This window comes from Nicotiana attenuata, chromosome 11 (genome assembly GCF_001879085.1).
Source record: "Nicotiana attenuata strain UT chromosome 11, NIATTr2, whole genome shotgun sequence".
In the NCBI taxonomy this organism is placed as follows: domain Eukaryota; kingdom Viridiplantae; phylum Streptophyta; class Magnoliopsida; order Solanales; family Solanaceae; genus Nicotiana; species Nicotiana attenuata.
In genome coordinates, this window is record NC_031999.1 from 23,704,018 (window position 1) to 23,725,928 (window position 21,911).

The window sequence follows — 21,911 nt, forward strand, 5'->3', positions numbered from 1 at the left end:
CTGTTTCTCGGATATAGCTGCCACTTGTTCTTAGTAGTTAGAGATTCAAAATCTATTTATATATATATTTCAAACAGATGTTGTATTTATTTTTATACTAGCTATGTAAATCTATGTCTTAGTGGCCCGTGACTTGTACTACCAATCCTTGGGTTATTGCATAAAATTGAGTTATTTTACTTATTGACTCCTATCATTATTACTAGTATTGTGTTGGTTGTTATTTGGCTTACCTAGCAGGTTGGGTTAGGTGCCATCACGACTAGGCGAATTTTGGTCGTGATACCTGAGCTCCTCAGGCCCCATTCCAAACATCCATACAAGTTTAATAACCTCATACGAACTCGCTCACAAGCTAAAACTCAAGAATTCACATGTTCATAACTCCAAATTTTTAACTTTCCACAATAAGCGCTGAAACGACCTCGGGTCACCCCGAACCGCAACCAAATATACTTATAAGTCCAAAATCATCATACGGACCTACCGGAATCATCAAAACACCGATCTGAGATCGTTGACTCAGATTGTTGATCATGATCAACTCTAATAACTTTTAAGTTTCAAAATCAAGTTTTCTTTGAAAAAGTATATTTCTTTCCGAAAATCGAAACGGGCCACACACGCCGATCATAAATCATCAAACTAGGCTATTCAAAGTTTTAAAGCACGAAACAGAAAACTAAAACTCAAAACGACCTATCGGATCGTAACATACTTACACCTTATAGTTACACTAAATCACATGAAAAGTAATATTTGTGTATAGAAAGTACGTATTATACATTGACCGTTTTAGTGTGTACATCGAGTATGGATAAATATTTTCTTACACATAAGACTGGTTAGAGGAATTATTAGTGGAAGTCTATTTTATAAGTCACACCATTGCAAGTACTAAATATTACAAATAGCTAAATTCTTGATAAATATTCTTGCTTACTTCAAACTCCTGATCCTTGCCATTTCTTGATCATCTTCTTGCTTATTTTGATTTCCGCAATCTGGAAAAGCCATCTCCATTGAGTGCAATTCCTTATCAGATCCACCTTCAACTTCAATCTTGATGCCGGTTTCTATATCTTTGGATTTTGCAGCTTCTTCGAGATCCGATTTTTCATTAATATTCTCTCTCTTTGAATCCTTGTAAACAAAATATAGTAGCATTTGGACGACCCCAAATAGAAAGCCCAATACATTTGGTAACTGCACCATCAACAAAGGGTAACAAAATTAAACGAAATATCAAATTACTCCCTCTTTCAGTCCACTTTATTTGGCACGGTTAAAACTAAAGTTGTTGCGTAAATATAGATATAGTCAAACCTGTCTATAACAACATCTTTATATAACAACCATTCACATTATGTTAAAATATATTTTCTTTTATAACAGCACCTTACTATAGCAACCAAAAAATATCGGAACAAACAAGGCTGTTATAGAGACGTTTGACTGTATAGCTTTTTTTACGTTTTCCAAATAAAATTTATATATTAGGAGCTTTAAAAAAAAAGTACTTTAAGCCATAATAGTTGATAATTCAAAACATTTAAAATCAATTACGAAAAACATAATCAAAGAAGACCCTCTTTGCCTTCTCAAATAGTAATGTTGCCATATAGATTGAAACAGACGGAGTATTATTTTTAGAACAAGAGAAAAGATGGGTACAAGCTATTCTCTCCATCCCAATTTATATATGTGGCATTTTTATTTTTGGAAAGTTAATTTGACTAATCTTTGAAGTTAAATTGGATTAAATCAACTCAATGTTTTAAAACTAAAATTTAGATATTGAAATATAGTACTATGTTATAAATAGAATTGTATTTATGGTGAATGTTTATATTTAGAGAGATTCCAGGGTTCATTGTTTGGTGGCTAAGTCACCCTCTCCCTATAAATAGAGGGTTCTATTCCATTGTAATTCATCCCAAAATTCAATAAGAATTCTCTCTCTCTCTACTTTTCTCTGCAATACTCTTCTTCTTCTTTTATTGTTTTATAACACGTTATCAGCACGAGACTCTAACCAATTGAGTAGAAGCTTTGGGATTGAGCATAATGAATTATTCCATGAACTTCCTTCATGATTAAATTCTGGATTTAAGGTAAGTATTTTACTTTATTTTTCTCTTTTAAATTCTTGAAATTCTATAATTTCATTTTATATACAAGCAAAGACAACAAAGTTTGATTATAACTCTAATGGAGTTTGTAAGAAATTATAACCACTTGAAGTGGTAAAATTTCTATGCCTTGCCATGATCAAATTCATGTATGATTGTGGGCAAAGAATTGAAAACCCGTCCCATTGAATTTGCTCCATTCTCATTCCCTTAAGAGAATGTGATAGCAATATGTAATAAGTCTGAAAGAAGACAAAATTATTACCATAAAGGTATCGATGGATGTGACCGTGGTAATAGACGAAATTATAATCGTCATTATCGTGGTAATGAGAATAATAAGGATTCTCAAAATAAGCCTTCACTCTATGAAGTTAATGTTTTTCATCGATTTGACATAAGATTTCGTAAAGCACATACAGATGACTATGGTCAATTCATGATGTGAGTGTGATAATATCTGATTTATGAATACATATTCATTCTTGGAAGAATATGAACGTGCTAGTGGTAGTGAATATACCACGCACTCACCTCTAGAAGGAGGTTTGAGATGATATAAGAAAATAATGTCATTATTATGGCATAAATGGTCATTGGTAACGTACTTATTGTACGCAAAATATTTTGGCATTGTGATTATTAAAAGACAACGGTAATGCAAGAAACAGATCTTGCATATAATTTTGACCATAACCATAACGGTATAAATTTCTCTTTAATAGAGATATTCACCATATGGATGTTGATGAATATGTGGTAGTACCAAATTAATTGAGAGCTCTGGAAGAGCCAATTATTACTATTTTGGAGAAACACAATTGATTACCAATAAGGTATTGTGTTGTAGTAAGTCTCAAAGAAACTTATTCAGTTTCCAAAGTATACGCGAAAGCGCTTGATTATATTGAGACTATAAATAAAGGAAAGATTTAATATGTTCTTTTACTACAACTTGTAGCTGGGTAATATGTATGTGAAAAGCTACCCGCTTTATTCTTCAGTTTGTACTATACAAATAAAAGAATACCACAATAAAGAGAAGTTTATTGATATAAAAACCCATATCATAATAAACTTGGAGTTTATTGATAATTGCACACGTCATGGTGTAAATCTGAAGTTTATCAATATTGATAATTTATTCAGTTGGCATAATTGGTTTACCCATATCAATTTAAGTATGATGTGCAAAAATAAAAAAGAATTCACATGGGTAAATATTAAAGAACTAGAAAGTTCTTTACGAATTCTCTTATGTTGCCTGTTCTCATTAATTAATATACCAACAAAAATTGGGATTGAATCCCATGAATGCTGGAAATATCAAAGGTGAATATGGGCCCATTCACCTGCCATGTATACCACATAAGATGCATCTATGAGATGGTTACATGTGCGATTATTAATAACCCGCAACATGGTGTTTGCAAGGTAACTTGCTCAATAATTTAATTTCGAGCATAATTTCCAGATTTTCTATTCAAAATAGTTTATCTTGATAAGTTGGTTTACATCACAGTTGGTTTAGCAAAATAATTTATTGAGTGCATCCACTTAATAGCTAAATAATTGCTTATGAGAACAAAGTTTTATATATCAGTTTGATATACGTTATATACGAAAGTATATTAATTTCTCCCCTCACAAGTGGTTCATGGTCAGGAACCAAATAATTTCATCTTATTATTATTGATGTGCGGTGTATATTTTAATTAACACCATAAAACACAAAGGTTGATTCTCAAAGTTGAGGTAACAAGTTAGTTTTTCTAACATGAGGGGGAGACATGATAAACAGTTGAGAAAAGGTTACGTTGAATGAATTATCACTTGTACATCTAGATCCTCGAATAAGATAATATGAACTTGAAGTTCATAAAAGGATAATTCAGTTGCAATATATTGCAAAGCATGCCAGACGCATTTGCTGACCCAAAGAAAGTAACTATATTCTCATTCCAAATGCTCCTATTAAGTCCTAGAAGGACAAAGTATATAGTACGCTTAAAGCGTATAGACAAATCGGTTTCAAATAAACTTCTTGATAAAGAAGATGAGCAAATGATCAAAATGATCATAATAAAGGAGGCAAGTGATCTAAAAGATCACATGACATAACACTTCACAAAATCTCTACCAACTTCAACCTTCAAGAAGCTAGTGTACAAGATCGGGATGCGAAGGCTCAAGGATGTGAATTGATGCTCTCATCAGGGGGAGTTAATGCGCATTGCACTCTTTTTCCCTTACAAGGTTTTGTCCCACTGGGTTTTCTTTGCAAGGTTTTTAACGAGGCAACCAATAGGCGCATTTCTAAGCATGTGTACTCTTTTTCCTTTTCTAGAATTTTTTCCCACTGGGTTTTATTTTAGTTAAGGTTTTAACGAGGCACATTATCTGTTGAATAGACATTCAAGGGGGAGTGTTATAAATAGAATTGTATTTATGGTGAATGTCTATATTTAGAGAGATTCCAGGGTTCATTGTTTGGTGGCTAAGTCACCCTCTCCCTATAAATAGAGGGTTCTATTCCATTGTAATTCATCCCAAAATTCAATAAGAATTCTCTCTCTACTTTTGTCTGCAATACTCTTCTTCTTCTTTTATGTTTTATAACATACTATACATTTCAATTCTTCTCACGTCAATATGACGGAAAAAAAAATTAAAATTATGGTCAACGGTTTACAGAATTTGAATATGAAAGAGTGAAAAGTATGAGAAGTGAAGAAGGGTATGATATTATTGATGACTTACAGCAATGTAAAAGTCCCTTCTGAAGAAACCATAGAAAAACCACATAATGGCGCAGAGAGTGAGGAACAAGGATAAAGTGAAGGGCATGAACTCTACGCTCTTCGTTCTTATGACTTGCCTCTGCAACCCATATACATAACTGTAATGTAAGCATATATTAAGGGATAAAAGAAAGACAAGAATATAATGTGATGAGACCATGATGCTTAAAGGAGCAGCAAAGACAGCAAGGTTGATAGCAGCACAAATCCATCCCACAATCGTCACTCTTTCGGAGCCTTGTGCAAATACGTAAGAAAATAGTATCACCATTCCTAGGGCTCCCACTTCCAACACCATCAGCCATCCCGTGAACATCTGCAAATAGACCAAGTACTATACAGTTAATAAAGTCAAAGCAAAAAGGAAGCAAATTAACAGCAGTAGGAAATACATACTCCTACTATATTATACATGCATATGAGTTATTTTATGTACTGGCAGTGTAAGAACAATATTTTATATCATTAGATCATTTATAAGGTAAAAACAAAGAATTATCTCTTAAAATAATTAATTAGTAATCTGGTAAAAATAAAACTCCCTCCGTTTCATATTATATGAGGTAGTTTGACTCGGCACGGAGTTTAAGAAAAAAAAAGAAGACTTTTGAAACTTGTGGTCTTAAAAGCTTAAGGGGTAAAAAGTTTGTGGGGCCATGACATTTGTATGGCTATAAAAGCTTCTCATTAAGGGTAAATGGGTAAAATGAAAGAGTTTAAAGTTGAATTATTTCCAAATTTAGAAATGTGTCATTTGTTTTGGAACAGACTAAAAAGGAAAGTACCTCATTTAATATAAAACGGAGGGAGTAACTAACTTGATATAGAGAATCTTTATATTGTTAGTGTATATACTTACTAAGTTTTATGCACTACGTACAACAACTACTGTGCCTCATACCCAAACAAGTTGGGACGGCTATATGAGTCATCATTTGTCCATTTAAGCTCAACCTATGTCCTCATCATACCAAATATAAGTTTATGCACTAACAATAAAATATTTACACAATCAGACTGTTTATGAGGCCCGGTACGTAGTTTAAGAAAATAAGGAAGACTTTTTAATCTTGTGGTCTTAAACTAAAAATGTGTGAAATGTACTAAAATACGTTTTGAATCTTGTGACCTTAAACATGTCACATAAAATGTTAAATTTAAGTAGTTAGTACAAAAGATAGAAAGGGACATTCTTTTTGCAACATGCTAAAAAAGAAATAAAGACAGATAAGTTGAAAGTGAGAAAACAATTATTAGCAAATGTCTATAGTAAACATTTATCGGTAACTTGGTAAAATTGATATCTAACCTACTACAATATTAAACTACAATAATAGCATAAAAATCTTCATAATGTCATTATATATAAATTAATCCTTTAATAAATCATTTTCATGTATATATGCTTTTATTAATCTGTTTCTTTCTTAATAAGAAAGAGCAAAGGGGAGGTTGCTGGAGTTCACCTTAGACTTTCTGGGTGCGTAAAAGAGAAACAAACCAATGTAAGCTAATTCAGTGAAACATCCAAAGGCGTTAATGCTGATGATAAGGTAGGCATTCTTCTTAAGGTAAGCATAATATAGCAATAATCCTGCACTGAATAGTGCTACCAAATATGGTATTGCTTGAAATCCTTCTGATGATTTCCTTTTGTATATTTTGTAAAATGTTGGCCTGGAAAAAAAAAGAGAACGAAATGGAGAAATGCAACTTAATTTTACTTGTCCATCATATATGTTATTATTATCTGAAAAGTTCTGAAAAAGACATGAAAATTCTCTTACATCGGTGCTAAGAACACTATGAATGACACGATATTACCTGCATAACAATGGAACAGATAGGGAACATAAGTTAGAGATATATTGAGAGATCAAAATCAAGATATGAATGATAAAGGTGCATTTTACTCTGATTGCAGGTGCCTTCTAACTAGCATTGGAAACCCTCTGGTAAGCCAGGTCTATAAGAAAGGAAATTGAGTGGCGGATTGTCTTGCTAAATGGAGAACGACGACTACTAAATGCATTTGAATATAGTATACGTTTTGTATTTTGAATAGTGATAGAAGACAATTTCCTACAACTATGTTTAACTAACATGCCCCTCCCTTTCAATTTAAATGTCTTAGTTTGATTAAGCACGGATTTTAAGTAGAAAAAAAGATTTTTTTTTTTTTAATATTATGGTTTTAAAGTAAATGTGTGTAATGCATGTACCAAAATTCCTTTTTAACCTTGCAAACTTAAATTTGCTACGTGGAATATTAAAGTAGAGAGTTACCAATTTAAAAAGAGACATTCTTTTTAAAACAGACTAAAAAGGAGAGAGTACTATATTTTCCTTTTACATAAGAAAAAAGAGAAAGGTGCATTTTAACGTACCAAGAAGGCCAAACATGAAAGACAAGTCATGAGCACTTAATTGCGCCATGATTATCTAAGTGAAGCCCTCTTTGAGTTTCAAGTGCTGAATGCTCTTGTGGATCTACAAAAGGGACTCTGAAGAAACTATGCACACTGCATATGCTATTTTATACACAGAAACGAAGAACGAGAATTCGGTAAAGGAAGCAATTATGATGAATTCGGTAATATTGTTTGGCAAGAACCTTTAAAGTATACGATGGGAAAAAAGCATGACACGTGGATTAATAGTACGGTAACATGTGGCATCTATATCAGGTCAATAAAGAAAAATGGAGGCATGGATAAAATACAAATTTTTAATTAAAATTGTCCCTTATCTTTAGGGATAGGTCTAACATGATCCTTCATATATAATCCCGAGCACCTTTCATCCTCTAAGTTTGCAAACTTTGAGCAGATTTAGTCTCAGTAATAGAAGTAATTTAACGACTCCTTCAAACTAACGATAGTGAGCTGCACCTAACATGAGTAAAAAGAACGTCGACCTGCTTCTTCTTCTCCAAATTCTTTCCTTGCCCCACTTCATTATTTCCCTCAAATTCAAAGAATCCTAACTAGAAATTCCCCTGTATGTGTTCAAGAAATATATTGTTGTGAACTTTTCCTTTGTCTTTATGCTGATAATTGAGAACTTACCTGGTTCATATTTTGTCATGTGGTTACTTTCTTCATAAACAAATACTAGTAGTAAGATTTTGACATTGGTCGGAGCTTAATTTTTTCACGTCTATTAATCTTATTAATAAGGAATATGTTGCGATTCGAAAGGGCGTGGTCCATTAGCTGTCTCTTTCTTGATGAAGGGACTCAATGTTGTTGAGCTTATTACGCTTAAGCCTGATCCAAGACATCAGATTGTGAGAATAAAATAAGAAAGCAATCTACACCTGATCCCAGAAAAAGAACTACAGTTGAAAATTAATCTTCAAAAAACTCTTCATATTTTTCCCCTTTTTCTTGTATCTTTTTCTTTTGCTTCTCTTTCCCAACATTTTTTTTGTAGTTTGTAACACAGAGAAGAAAAGATAGAACCTTTCCGTTTTTACTATGTTTCTTCTTCCGCGTCTTTCAAAATGAAGCCAGTTTTATTTTTCCATAATTTCCAACCAAAGTTCAGCATCATGATTTATAAAAAGAAAAGACTGTTTCAGGGAAAAATAAGAACAAGGGGAAGAATGTGAATCGAAGAATAAGAGTAGCTTCTTTTAACCCATGTTAAGCACAGCTCAATGAATGCAACGTTAGTTTGAAGGTTTTTCTGTTAGCAAGACTAAATCTGCTCAAATTATGCAAACTTGGAGGACAAAAGGTGCTCAGGGTTATATATGAAGGACAATGTTAGACCTATCCCTAAAGATAGGGGACAATTTTGACTAAAAACTCGATAAAATATCGTGTAAAATACCCACGGTATTTTATCAAAGAAAGTACCATACCTGCCAGCCAGGAAAGAAAAAATAGGAAATTTGATCACGCTCAACTATGCCTTATAAAAAGGACAATGCGGTCGTTGCAAATATAATCCGGTTTACAAGTCCGGAGTCGAATCCCACAGAGAACTAAGGTTTAGCTACAGCTGTTCACTATCACCAAGAAGACAAGCTTGAACAATTCCTAACTTATAGATATTAAGATTCTTGTGTTTAACTAATTAACTAACAAATTAAAATAGTAAATTAACAACTAACGATACTGAGGGTTAGAGAAAAGATTAAGGAGGTCTAGAGTTATGATTTCCCCTATTGTCGGAATCCTTTCCGCTATGTCTTCTATAATTTCGCCTAAGTATTCTCTACCGATCATGAGCACTCTTATTACCGTAAATCTCTCCCGAGTAATTACGACAATTTACTAGACGCACTCTCCCGAGCTACGCTAGCTGGCTTTTAATACAGCTCACTTCAGATCGCACCCAAGGCTTCGTTATCCCTAATCCCACCGTTTTTAAACCCTCGGGTTATTGACTCCCTCAGTATACCTTTGGGGAAGTGGTTCGTTGTTCAAACAAGTTTACCCTAAAATATGCAACTCTCTCCCCGAGTTATGCATACTAAATAGGCACAGCTAATTGAGAGCTCTTCAATCAACCAGAATATAAACGTAGTTGAACGAATAGAGAAAAGCTATGGCTCAATTATATAAAAACATAACAAGAATTTATCCTACAAAAGGTTCTATCAAAACTCTAGATAACAAATTAGCTATTCATAATAGTATGTAAAACTACAATACTAAAAGTCATAACCAACAATGAAAAATAGGAAGAGGAAGGAAAAACTCGTAGAAGAATTCTCCGCCTTGCTCCCAATGTGTTCTTGCCTCCAAGGGTGTTGTCTAACCCTAAAGTAGTGTCTCTCCGCCTCCTTAGGTCTAATTTGTGTCCAAAATATGTCCTCCTCTTGTTCTAGGCCGGCCTCCTTTGTTTTATATAGGGTTTAGGACTTAAAATCCCATGTTTTACACTTTAGCCCCTGAAATTTACGCTTCCCACCGCGTTTTCACCGCGATCGCGGTGGAACCGCGGCCAAACGCCCTCGCGGATTCTTCATTCTTCAGAAACTGCCTTCCACCGCGGTTCTGCCGCGGTTCTGCCGCGGTCGCGGCAAAACCGCGGTTTTTCACCCTGTTCCATTTGGAATTTGGAAAAACGTAAAACATAAAAGTTGTATCCCTTTGAGTTAGCTTTCCAACCATATATTGTGGAGCCCAAATGGAGTTTTGAGCCAAAAGTTATGTCTATTTTACTAGACAGTGCGTAATATGCCTCCTCAAGTCTTCGTTCGTACTTAATTATCAAATTTGACCCCCGAACACGATCCCGGCTTAATTCCTTGAGCTTTTACTCAGACTTCAAAGCTTCAAATCACTTAAATTCATTCCATAACATCTATATAGCTCGGAATCACACCTACAAGGCATAAAACACACAATTAGTGCAAAACACTAGCGATTAAAGCGCAAACTCAATTAAAGTGCAGTAAATTCGAGTGTAATAAGCGACTAAAATATGCAATTATAGCCTATCATCACACGCGGTGCATGAAGACCACAAAAGGGGAAGATTCATGAATCGGTTATAAATATGGAAAGGGAATCAACATTAACCCTGATTATACGCGATCACCTATTATTACCATAACCGTTGCGACTAGATTTACTAACAGGAAATTAATGCAGTTAATGTTAGTAACGGGTATGAAATGAAATAAGGGAACTGTTACACTTGTGTATCCTTATATAAGGACCCTGACCTTATTTTGTATAATCATCTGATATTCTCAATTATATGCAATCAGTTGTAATGACTTGAGCGATCGTTTTGTGTAATTACGCCCCGTTTTCCTTTTTTATGCTTCACATGTGTGTGTTTATGATTATATGACTTGCGGGGTTGGTTAGATTCGTTCCGGGAAGCTTTCGAGTTAATTGGACCCTTTGATTCTTGAAACTAATTACATATATGAACTCGTAGGGTAATGAGTAGTCGGAATCTAATTTTGGACTCGGGTTTTGACCGGGCAAGCCCCTAGTTGACTTTTGTTGACTTTTTGAGAAAAGTATAAAGATCATAGCTTTATCTATTGTAATTGATTTCCATTGCATTGTTTGATGATATTAAGTCAATTTTGGTTAGATTTGAGCCATCTGGAGGCAAATTTTAGGGGAAAAGCTATTTCCGAGGGTTGAGATGTCATAGTTGTGGTAAGTATCTTGCCTATCTTTATATAGGGGAGCTACCCTTTAGGATTCGGGATTGATTGTGTCATTTGTGCTATGTGAAAGCCGTGTACCCAAGGTGATGAGTGGGTACATGAGTTGTAGGTAGTATTTGACCGGTTTAGGCTACTTAGACTCTTGCTTTAATTGAATTGTCATATTATGTTCTAAATTCTCATAGTCAATTTATTCTTAGATGTGTTAGTTTATCCTTACATGCCTTAAATGACTTTATTAATACTTGTTCTACATCCTACTTGATAATTTGCTTTTATGTTTTAGTTGAACTTATTGCCTTTTTCATTGTTACTTGTTATCTCCTCCATTGTTGGTTTATCATTATTTGATGTCATTGTTACATGTTATCTCTTTCCTTGTTGATTATCATTATTGAAGTCATTGTTACATGTTACCACTTTCATTGTTGATTATCCTTATTTGAAGTCATCAGTATATGTTATCTCTTCCACTGTGAGTTATTCTAAGTTAGTATCGTGGTTACTCATTATCTTTCTCATCGTTGAGTTATTGGTGTTGAAGTTGTTAAAACCGGTATCACATTGAGGCGAAGTGTTAATTGTTGAGATATCTTTCTTGTTGAGAACTTTACATTCATTGTTATTGTTGATATTCTTGTAGGCGTTGTGGTTGAGCCATGGGCTATCGTTGTAGAAACGCTAATATTGCTGATTATTGGCAAGTTGTAACATATGGGAACTTGTGGTACGAGATGTTATTGTAATGTGATATTGATGTGCATAAGCAGCATAAAGTGGACTTATGTGCGTGTTTTTTGTACGGGAATTACCTGAAGCCACACAACGTCATAAGGTGGGCTAAAGTGCATGTAGCTATTTCAGAAAAAAAAATATTTTCAAAATTATTTGAATATAAGGCTCACGCGGCTGTATAAGGAAAGATAGTGATTGAAATTGAGAAATGTGAATAGGAGGCGGTACCTCATTTGTGATTCTTGTTATATACGAGGTGGTACCTCAGTTATGATTCTCATTGTGCACAAGGCGGTACCTCGTTGTGATTCTTGTTGTTTATCTCATGTTGCAAAAGGGTTTTTGGTGGGAACACTTCTTATTGTTTTATTCTTCCATGTTCTATCAGTTATTGTCCGTATATGCTCATTGTGGTTCTCTTTAATTGCTTCCTTTACGTTATCTCCATGCTTACAATTTCGGTATTAGTTTATGTTATTAACTTGGTTCGTATCAGTTATTTCTCTGCCTTCCATTATTTATCGTTATTATGTTTTCATACGTTCAGTAGGTGTCTTGACCTAGCCTCATCACTACTCTATCGAGGTTAGGCTTGACTTACTAGGTACCGTTATGGTGTACTCATACTAGGCTTCTGCACGTCTTTTTGTGCAGATCTAGGTGTGTCTGCTCGTACTGGACGTTAGTGATTGGTTGTAGCTGATTTCCCGGATACTTCAAGGTATACCTGCTCGGCGTCCGCATGTCTCGGAGTCACCTTCCTTTATCTTTACTTCATGTTGTATTTTTCATTCAGACAATGATGTAGTAGACATTCTTGTTTACTCTATAGAGCTAATGACTCAATTCCACCGGTTTTGGAATGTTGTTGAGATTCTATTTTTGGAAGACTAGATGAGTTTTATTATTTCTATTTTAGTATTCCTGTTGATTATTCTTGTTGAATTTTTATTAAATGTAAGGCTTACCTAGTCGTAGAGATTAGGTGCCATCACGGCATCCTACGGAGGAAATTGGGTTCGTGACATCACTCTTTTACTTTTACTTGATTGAAGCCCAATCCATAATTCTGGGAGAAATCAACGATCAACAATATGCTTTCTTTCCTTTATTTATCAATTCAATTGTTTATTTTATTCTTGCATTTTTTGGAAAGTAAAGTAAATTTGGTTATTAGAAATCCGATTTTTTTAATATTGACATTGACCACAAAAATTATTTTTGGATTAAACAAATTGGTTTCATTACCGGAAATCTGATAATTTGTTCACTTTTCAAATTTCGTTTTTAGCAACAAACTATGTCTACTACTAACTACTTGGCATTGTACAAGAATTTTTTTTGATTAATACAAATTTGACTTTAATCAAAAATAAAGTTTGTCTACTTCTAACGAAATTGATCAGGTGGGCGAGAGGAGTCAACAAGGTGGAGCTCCATCACACCACACACCCACGGTTTGATTCAAGATCGAAACAAAAGAGATGAGTTCCTCTTCTCGATTCAAAATGGAACGGGACACAGCCAGAAGCAATGATTCAAAATCTCAAGCAAGAATAGGAGATTATAGTTTCAACATCAGTACATCAGAGTTGGTAGCTTCTCTAAAAGAAATGGGTGACAAGGTGCGGTGGCCGAAAGAGATGAGGCCAGATCCCAACAAAAGGAGTATGGAATTTTGGTGCGAGTTTCACAACGATCATGGCCATAGAATAGCATATTGTAGGCTTCTACATGGAGAGGTTGAGTATCTATTGAAGCAATGCTATCTCACTGATATGTTCTGAAAAAGGAAAATAATCTTACATGAAAAACCGGTAAGAACCACCAAAACACCTGTCAGCAAAGAGAACGCTAAATGTTGTAACTGGGGGAGAAGAAGTTAACGGGGTAACGTACATGCAGCAAGAAAGACGTCCAAGGTTAACATTACCCACGGGAAACGAGTTTGTGAGGTTTTGGAAGGAGACAACATAATGTTTGACGACGAAGACGCGGACGACTTGATCATTCCTCTTAACTACACACTGGTAATATCTTTACTTGTTCATGATACTAATATTAAACGAGTTTTGATTGACCCAGGTAGCTCAGTAAATATCATTCTACTAAGAGTAGTGAATGAGATTCAAGCAAATGATCGAATCATACCAAAAATGCAGTCGCAATCTAGGTTCGATAATTCGAGTGTCGTCATGAAAGGAGAAGTCATATTGGCTACATTTGCATAAGGTGTCATCAAAGACACTAAATTCCAGGTGGTAAGTGCAGGCATGGCCTATAACATTATCTTGGAAAGGCGATATGGATGCGGTCCCGTCAATGTTGCATTAGGTAATTAAGTTCTCATCACAGTGGAGAATCCATAAAATTAGGGGAGATCAACCAGAATCACGAGATATCAATTCAGTTGTGATCGCGAGTGCAACATCTGAGGATGGAGGTACGAAATAGCAATTAAAGAACTCAGTTGAGGATAATTCAACGCCTACCTCAACTGGAAGTCCAAGAGGTCAAGCTGATATAGATTCGAGGCCTGATATGATTTAAGAGCCAGAGGAAAAGGAGAATATCAAAACAACCATGAAGGAGCTCGAAGCTGTTATATTAATCGTCCACTATCTTGACAGAAAAGTTTATATCGGAGCAAACTTGATCTTGAATGAAATGTAAGTTAATTGAATTTTTACGTGCTAAAGTCGATTGCTTTGCTTGGTCGTATTCAGACATGACAGGTATACCATCGGAGGTAATGACTCATAAGCTGAATGAGGACCCATTGCACCCACCTGTCAAATAAATGAAAAGGAAGCAAGAAACATTTAAAAATAAAGTAATCCAAGATGGTGTACAAAAAATTCGTAAAACTGGACCAATACGAGAGGTAAAGCACCCTGACTGGTTATCTAATATTGTCGTAGTTCCAAAGAATAATGGAAAGTGCCAAGTTTTTGTGGATTATACTGATTTAAACAAAGCTTTCCCTAAAGATTCATTTCTTTTACCACATATAGATCAATTAATTGATTTTACCGCAGGTCATAAACTTTTATGTTTTTAGATGCATATTCTGGTCATAATCAAATAAAGATGGATCCTAGATGAGAAAAAACTTCGTTTATTACAGACAAGGGGACTTATTTATACAGGGTCATGCCATTAAGTTTGAAAAATGCTGGAGCAACGTACCAAAGATTGGTGACCAAAATATTTCAAGAACACTTGGAAAAAATCATGGAGGTTTACATTGACGATATGTTGGTCAAATTAGCACAAGCAGGGGACCCTTTCCAACACTTGACTGAAACCTTCGAAATTATCCGCAAGTATAACATGAAGCTAAACATGAAAAAGTGAGCCTTTGATGTCGCTTCAGGTAAACTTTTGGGATTTCTTGTTTCTAACAGGGGCATTAAAGTGAATCCTGCTCATATCAAAGCAATTGGGAAAATACCTGATGTACTTACAAGCAAAAAAGAGGTACAAAGATTAACAGGTAGAATAGCAGCTTTGGGAAGGTTTATATCCAAATCTTCAGGAAAATGTTTTAAATTCTTCTCTGTATTGAAAAAGAAAAATCTATTTGACTGACGAATGTCAATAAGATTTGAAGGATTTGAAGTCATACTTATCAAAACCTCCCTTGTTAGCAAAACCGAGGGACGGAGAAAGATTGCTTATTTACTTAGTTGTGTTAGAAGTGGCAGTAAGCGCGGTGCTGGTGTGTGAAGACAAAGGTATGAAATATCCAATTTACTACGTTAGCAAATACTTATTAGATGCCGAGACACGGTATCCACGTTTAGAGAAACTTGCATTAGCAATTAATTATGCATCAAGAAAGTTACGACCCTATTTTCCATGCCATCCTATTTCTGTTATAACTGCTTTCCCGCTAAAGAATATATTCCACAAGCAAGAATTATCAGGAAGATTAGCTAAATGGGCCATAAAGCTTAGTGAGTATGATATTATCTATCAGCCTAGAACTGCCACAAAGTCTCAGGTACTAGTGGATTATGTAGCAGCTTTCAGTTCGAACATACTTCCTGAGCAAGAAAAGAGGTACAAGTGTTTACCGGATCTAATTTGGGGACTTGGACCTTATTTACTGACGGCTCTTCAAATGTAAAAGGAGAAGGTTTGAGAATTGTTTTAACCTTCGGTCAAGATTATAAGACAGGCAATAAAGTGTTATCCAATTACTAATAATGAAGCAGGGTATGAAGTTGTGATTACTAGTTTAAAACTAGCGAGAGAGCTTGGTATTTAACAAATCAAAATAAAAAGTGACTCGCAGCTGGTAGTAAACCAAATGCAAGAAAATTACGTGGCAATAGAGACACGAATGCAGCAATACCTAGAAAAGGTAAGAGAATTACTAAGGCAATTCTAGACTTGGAAAGATATACAAATACCCAGGGAAGAAAACGTAGAAGCTGATGCATTGGCAAATCTGGGGTCCGTGGCTGATGTATCAAATGCAGAAAATGCGATTATGGTACCCTTGTTCCATTCAGCCCTTGATTAAACCAAGAATGAGGTGAATTTCAATAATTTAACTTGGGATTGGAGAAACGAGTTTGTGAATTATTTGCAGTATGGAATTTTTCTTGAGGATGAAAAAAGTCTTAATTGCTACGATTGAAAGCTGCTCAGTATTGCCTAAAAGAGGGGAATTTGTATCGTATAATATTTGGAGGACCCTTAGCACGATGCCTTGGACCATCACAATTTGAATATGTGATGTGAGAAGTGCACGAGGGACATTGTGGCAATCATGCTGGGGGAAGATCCTTGGTGAAAATACTGATAAGAGCAGGGTGATATTGGCCAAAAATGGAAGATGAAGCAGAAAAATTTGCAACAAGGTGTGATAAGTGCCAACGATATACGGATAATATGTATCGACCATCGGAATCGCTCCATTTAATCATATCACCGTGGCCATCCATGAAGTGGCAGATGGATATCGTAGGTCCTCTACCTCAAACCAAAGGAAAGGTATGATTTTTGTTTATTCTAATGACTTATCTTTCAAAGTGGGTAGAAGCAGGTGTCTTCAAACAGGTACGAGAAAAAAAGCTATGGACTTCAATTGGTGAAATATAATATGTCGATTTGAGTCCCAAGGGAAATCATTTGCGATAATGAGCCATAATTCGTAGGTGCATATTGTTTTTTTCAAAAGTTGGAAAACTAAACGAATTACTTCAACACCCCTTATCATCCTGTAGCTAACGGACGAGCTGAGTCAACGAGTAAGATCATCAACAACAATATGAAGAAGCAATTAGAAGAATCAAAAAGCAAGTGGCCAGAAGTGCTACCAGAGGTATTATGGGCTTACTGAACCACGTCAAAAATAAGCACGGGAGAAACACCATTCACGCTCGTTTATGAGATTAAGGATTTAATTCTAGTAGAGATAGGAGAATCGAGTACAAGGTATACACATAAAGTGTCAAACGAGGAAGAACTTTGTACAAATTTAGATTTGACAGAAGAGAGAATGGATGCAGCTTTGATTCGGATGACATCACAAAAGTATAAGATTGAACGATACTACAATAGGAAGGCAAACCTAAGGTATTTCAAGATTGGGGATTTTGTCCTAAAAAAAGTGTTTCTATCAACAAAGGCAGCAAATACAGGAAAACTGAGTCCAAATTGGGAAGGCACGTATAAAGTCAAAGGCATTGCTGGAACATGAGCGTATGAGTTAAAATCTATGGACGGGGAGGTGTTACCATCCCACTGGAATACAGTCCATTTGAAGAAGTATTACTTCTGAAGATGCTAATACCCACGGTTAGGTATCGTAAAAGTTCATTTTTTACTTTGTTCATTTAAGTTTTACTAACTATTTTAGATGATAGTCAACAAGCTAGCTCGTACCAGATTATGACATTAGACCCGAAAGACACGCGTAATACTTAATTATTTCCGGTCTAGGTCACAACAATCCTGATGGAAAAGGTTAAGCAGTCATCATCTAAGGAGCCGATCCAGTGTTCGAGATTTCATGCTTCAATGCTCAAACACTAGGGGGAGGGGGGACTCTGCATATGGATAAGTACACAAAGGAATAAGATGTACACCACGAAATCATAGCCTAGCCAAAGAAAATACCTTGAAGAAAATATTAAAGTTTAATGCTCGCAGAAAGAATAGGAAGTAAAGAGTTGAAGAATCAGAAAACTCCCAGGACTTTTAGGTTAAGGCCATAAATTTAGTCACGGGGTAAACATACCTGTACTTGTAAACCTACTACAAAGAAAGTAGTTATGAAAATGTTGTACATAAATATTTGTTTGAAAATTCAAATAAAACTTCTTCAAATTACTTTATATTTCGTACCTTTGCACCAATATGAAGATGAGATGTCATCTTCATTAGTGTTGTTTATATAAAATGGCCCTTTTTTATAAAAAGCCCATGCATATTAATACGCGGTATATTAAAGAATTTAGAATTTTGAATGCAAGTTAAAGCTCGAAAACTTAAAGAGGAAAAACGCACAAAATAAGGTATGCAACGAAACAATATTAATGTTAACATCCCAAAACAGGGAAAGAAAAGTTTCCCAAAAACAACTTCAAAACAAAAACAACATGTTTCATGAACACCAACAAAAGTAAATTTCTAAGTTAAAGGGTGAAAAACTAAGGAGCATCATCAGCAGGGTTGAAAGGATAAACTTGAGAAGATGAAGGTCGGGCATCTGCTTGGTCAGCTGCGGGACCATCTCTATCACCTTTGGAACTTTCGTCCTCGGGTGTTGAGAAACTCTGACGTTGCTGAGTTTGTTTAATTGCCTCATTAGCTTTGGCAATTTCAGCCTCGAGGTCAAAACCCTTTTGGTTAGCCTCGGTTAAAGTCTCAAGACGGGTATTCAGAAAAGCCCATCTAACATCAAGTGTTAGTTTGTCTTAGAGAGTTTCATAGTCTTTTCCAGTTGTTCAATCTCAACCGTCAAGTCTTCTTTTCGATTTCTGAAACTTCATAGGATGCCTTCAAAGGTTCAAGAGTGCCCTCGGGGAACTTGATTTTATCAGAAGAGGCATGGAGATCCTCTTGAGCTTGAGACAGCATCTGAACTAAATCACCAGCACATACCTCCTTATAATTTAAAAGCTCTTTCAAGCTCCTAATCTCCTCGGTAGCCTTTGAATGCTGATTAGCACAGGAAGATTCCAATCTATCCTTATCCTTTTCAACTTGGTTGGAAGAGGCCTTCAAAATCGCTACCTCAGCAGTTATTATCTTCAATTGTTGCTTCAGAGCTTGTTTTCAGCAAGGATGTCCTTTTCAAGTTGGAGGCTTTCAAACGGTTCCTTCCAACTGTCAACTTCACTACGCAACTCAACCACTTGTTGATCAGTCCAAGATATCCTTCTCATTAGCTCCATACTTGTTAGATTGATACGCAAAAAGGCAAGGTAGAAAAGCTATAAACCTAGGAGAAAAGGAGGAAATATAAGGGAAGAAGGATATACCTTAAGGGCAGAATGACTAACATCATTCATTAAGGTCAAAGATATGTGAGACTCAAGCCTCTCCCTCTCCATAGGGGCGATTAACGGTTTTAACCATACCGTAGCTCGCTAGATTTCTTTAGTAAATTCCCACCATCAGGAACTTCAATCAACACCTTCTTCATGCTTTGACTCCCGCTACAAGGGCCAGCTTCTTCACGAGAGGTGGTGGCAGGTGCGGTAACAGAATGGTTGCAAGTAATGTGGTAGAAGAAATAGGAGGATTAACGGTAGGAGTAATGAGGGTCCATCAAGGGGAATCAAGTGGTGGCTCTTCAGTAACACGGCCAAAATCCACTTCACCCTCGAATCCTTAGGCTAAAAGTCTATCAACAGAACTTGATGGGGGATTTCCAGAATGGTCAAAATCTTCATCTTCAGAGATGTCTAGATGGACACTCTCTGGTTCATCAACAAGATTGAAAGTCATGGAGCCTGAAGGTAGGTCCTGACGAAGAGTGGTTTCATCATCAAGAACCACGCGTCTTCTAACTCGTAGCTTCCTCACTAGAGATCCATTTTCATCATCTTCTTCTTCTTCAGAGTCACGGGCTTCAGCATTCTTCCTCTTTGAAGAAGACACGCTTAGAATTTGCTCATGTGCAAGAAAATACAATAAGGTGAAGTCATGGGAAAAAAATATACCATGGGTCTTCACTTTCCACCCAAACTTCTGGGAGAGAAATTTCCATAATCTTTGTTCCTGGGGGCAGCGGTCAATATTTTTTCTACCCGATCACGAAACTCGGGAAATTCTCCAAAAACTTCCATGATTGCTGAAAAGTAAAAAGAGATACGAGTAAGAAAGTTTAAACTTTGAGAGAAACAAAAAAGTGGAGAAAAATACTCACGTGAAAAGTTCCACTTCTTAGGGAAGGACATGTTTTAATCACCCACAAAATCACGAGTGGGAACAACCATGAACTGGGCATACCAGCCATAGTCACGATCATCCTCGGGGATGACTAAAACCCTCTTGCTTCTCACCACAAGGAGAAAACACCTACGCGAAAAGTTTTAGAGAGTACAGATGTAGTAAGTGTTGAAAGGTAAAAGGGACTGAAACCAAGTTTGATAAATAACGAAGGCATGCTACTACCCTCCACACAATCAGACCTATTTTACTAAGACAAACATTAAAGTAGCGACGAAATTCCATGATCATTGGGTCAATAGGTGGGTTGAATCCTAAGGTAAAAGAGTAGATATAAACAAACAAATAAGATTCATGATAAATGGTTATTCGATCATCAGCACCAGGAGCTATCACGAGAAGATTAGATTTCCAGTTACATTCACGATGAACTAGAGGCAGAAGACCAAGAGTGATCAAAGAAGGGTAGTGATCGGCAGGGTTAAATGTAGCTATAGAAGAAACTTGTTTTCTCATAGCCTCACGGTCCGAAGTAAAAGAAAATTCTTGAGGCACAATCTAAGAAACAATGGGTCCAGGTAACGGTTGGTTATGATCTTTACCTCTGGAAGTGGATATGGGGGTTGAAGAAGTCCTAGCTTTGGAAGAAGAAGGTTTTGTAGTATCTTTCTGGAAGAAGTAGAGCTACGACTTGATAAAACACCTACGCTACGAAGCCTACCACCTCTTCTACTCCTAGTTAGAGCAGAAGAAAGGGCGAGTTAATCAACGATGATTACTTTACGAGGGGCCGATGATGAAGAAGGATTTGAAGAGCAGAAAGTCATCTTTAATGGCGAAAACACGAAGAAAGGCAAAAATTGTAGGATGAGTTGGAATATGAGCGTAAGAAGAAAGAAGAAATTTTTGAGTGGTATGTGATACGATATTTATAGAGAAAAATCATCATCGTGGAATCGTCACTTCAAACTGACGCAGCCGCAGAAAATCCTAAAAAGATGCTATAAATTGTAGAGCCAATTATAACAGGACATGTGGCCCAGACATTAAATGGAAAGGACATACATCTCTTCATTTCTGAAGAAAACATTATAATATTTGGGAAGAGGCAGAGAGAAATTCCTACCATAAATGAACTTACCACTTGTCGAATATTCAGAAAGCGGCGGGGCTATCTGTATTGGTGGAAAGTTGGCATGACACGTGGATTAATTGTACAGTGGCATGTGGCATCTATATCAGGTCAATAAAGAAATATGAAGAGGCATGGATAATATACCCACGGTATTTTATGAAAGAAGGTACCGTACATGACATCTAGGAAAGAAGAAATAGGCACGAGGTGCATGAATACCACAACAGGGGAAGATTCTGTAACGACTCGGCCGATCGTTTTGAGATTTTACGTCCCGTTCGGCAGCATAAGGTCTCGAGCAGCTTCATATTAAGTGTTATGACTTGCGCGCGTGGCCAAGTTCAGTTTTCGAACGATTCGAGTTTAATTTGGAAGAAACATTCTTGTTTTAGAAGCTTAAGCGGTAAGAGTTGACCAGAATTTGACTTTTGTGTAAACAACTCCGAGCTGGTGTTTTGGTAATTCCAATAGTTTCGTATGGTGATTTTGGGCTTAGGCATGCGTTCGGATTTGGATTTGGAGGTCCGTTGGGTAATTTGAAGCATTTCGGC

The 21,911-nt window shown here is 36.0% G+C and overlaps 1 pseudogene; it reads right to left on the bottom strand.

The window, feature by feature from the left end:
- Nucleotides 742-7,445, bottom strand: LOC109234999 (annotated as a pseudogene).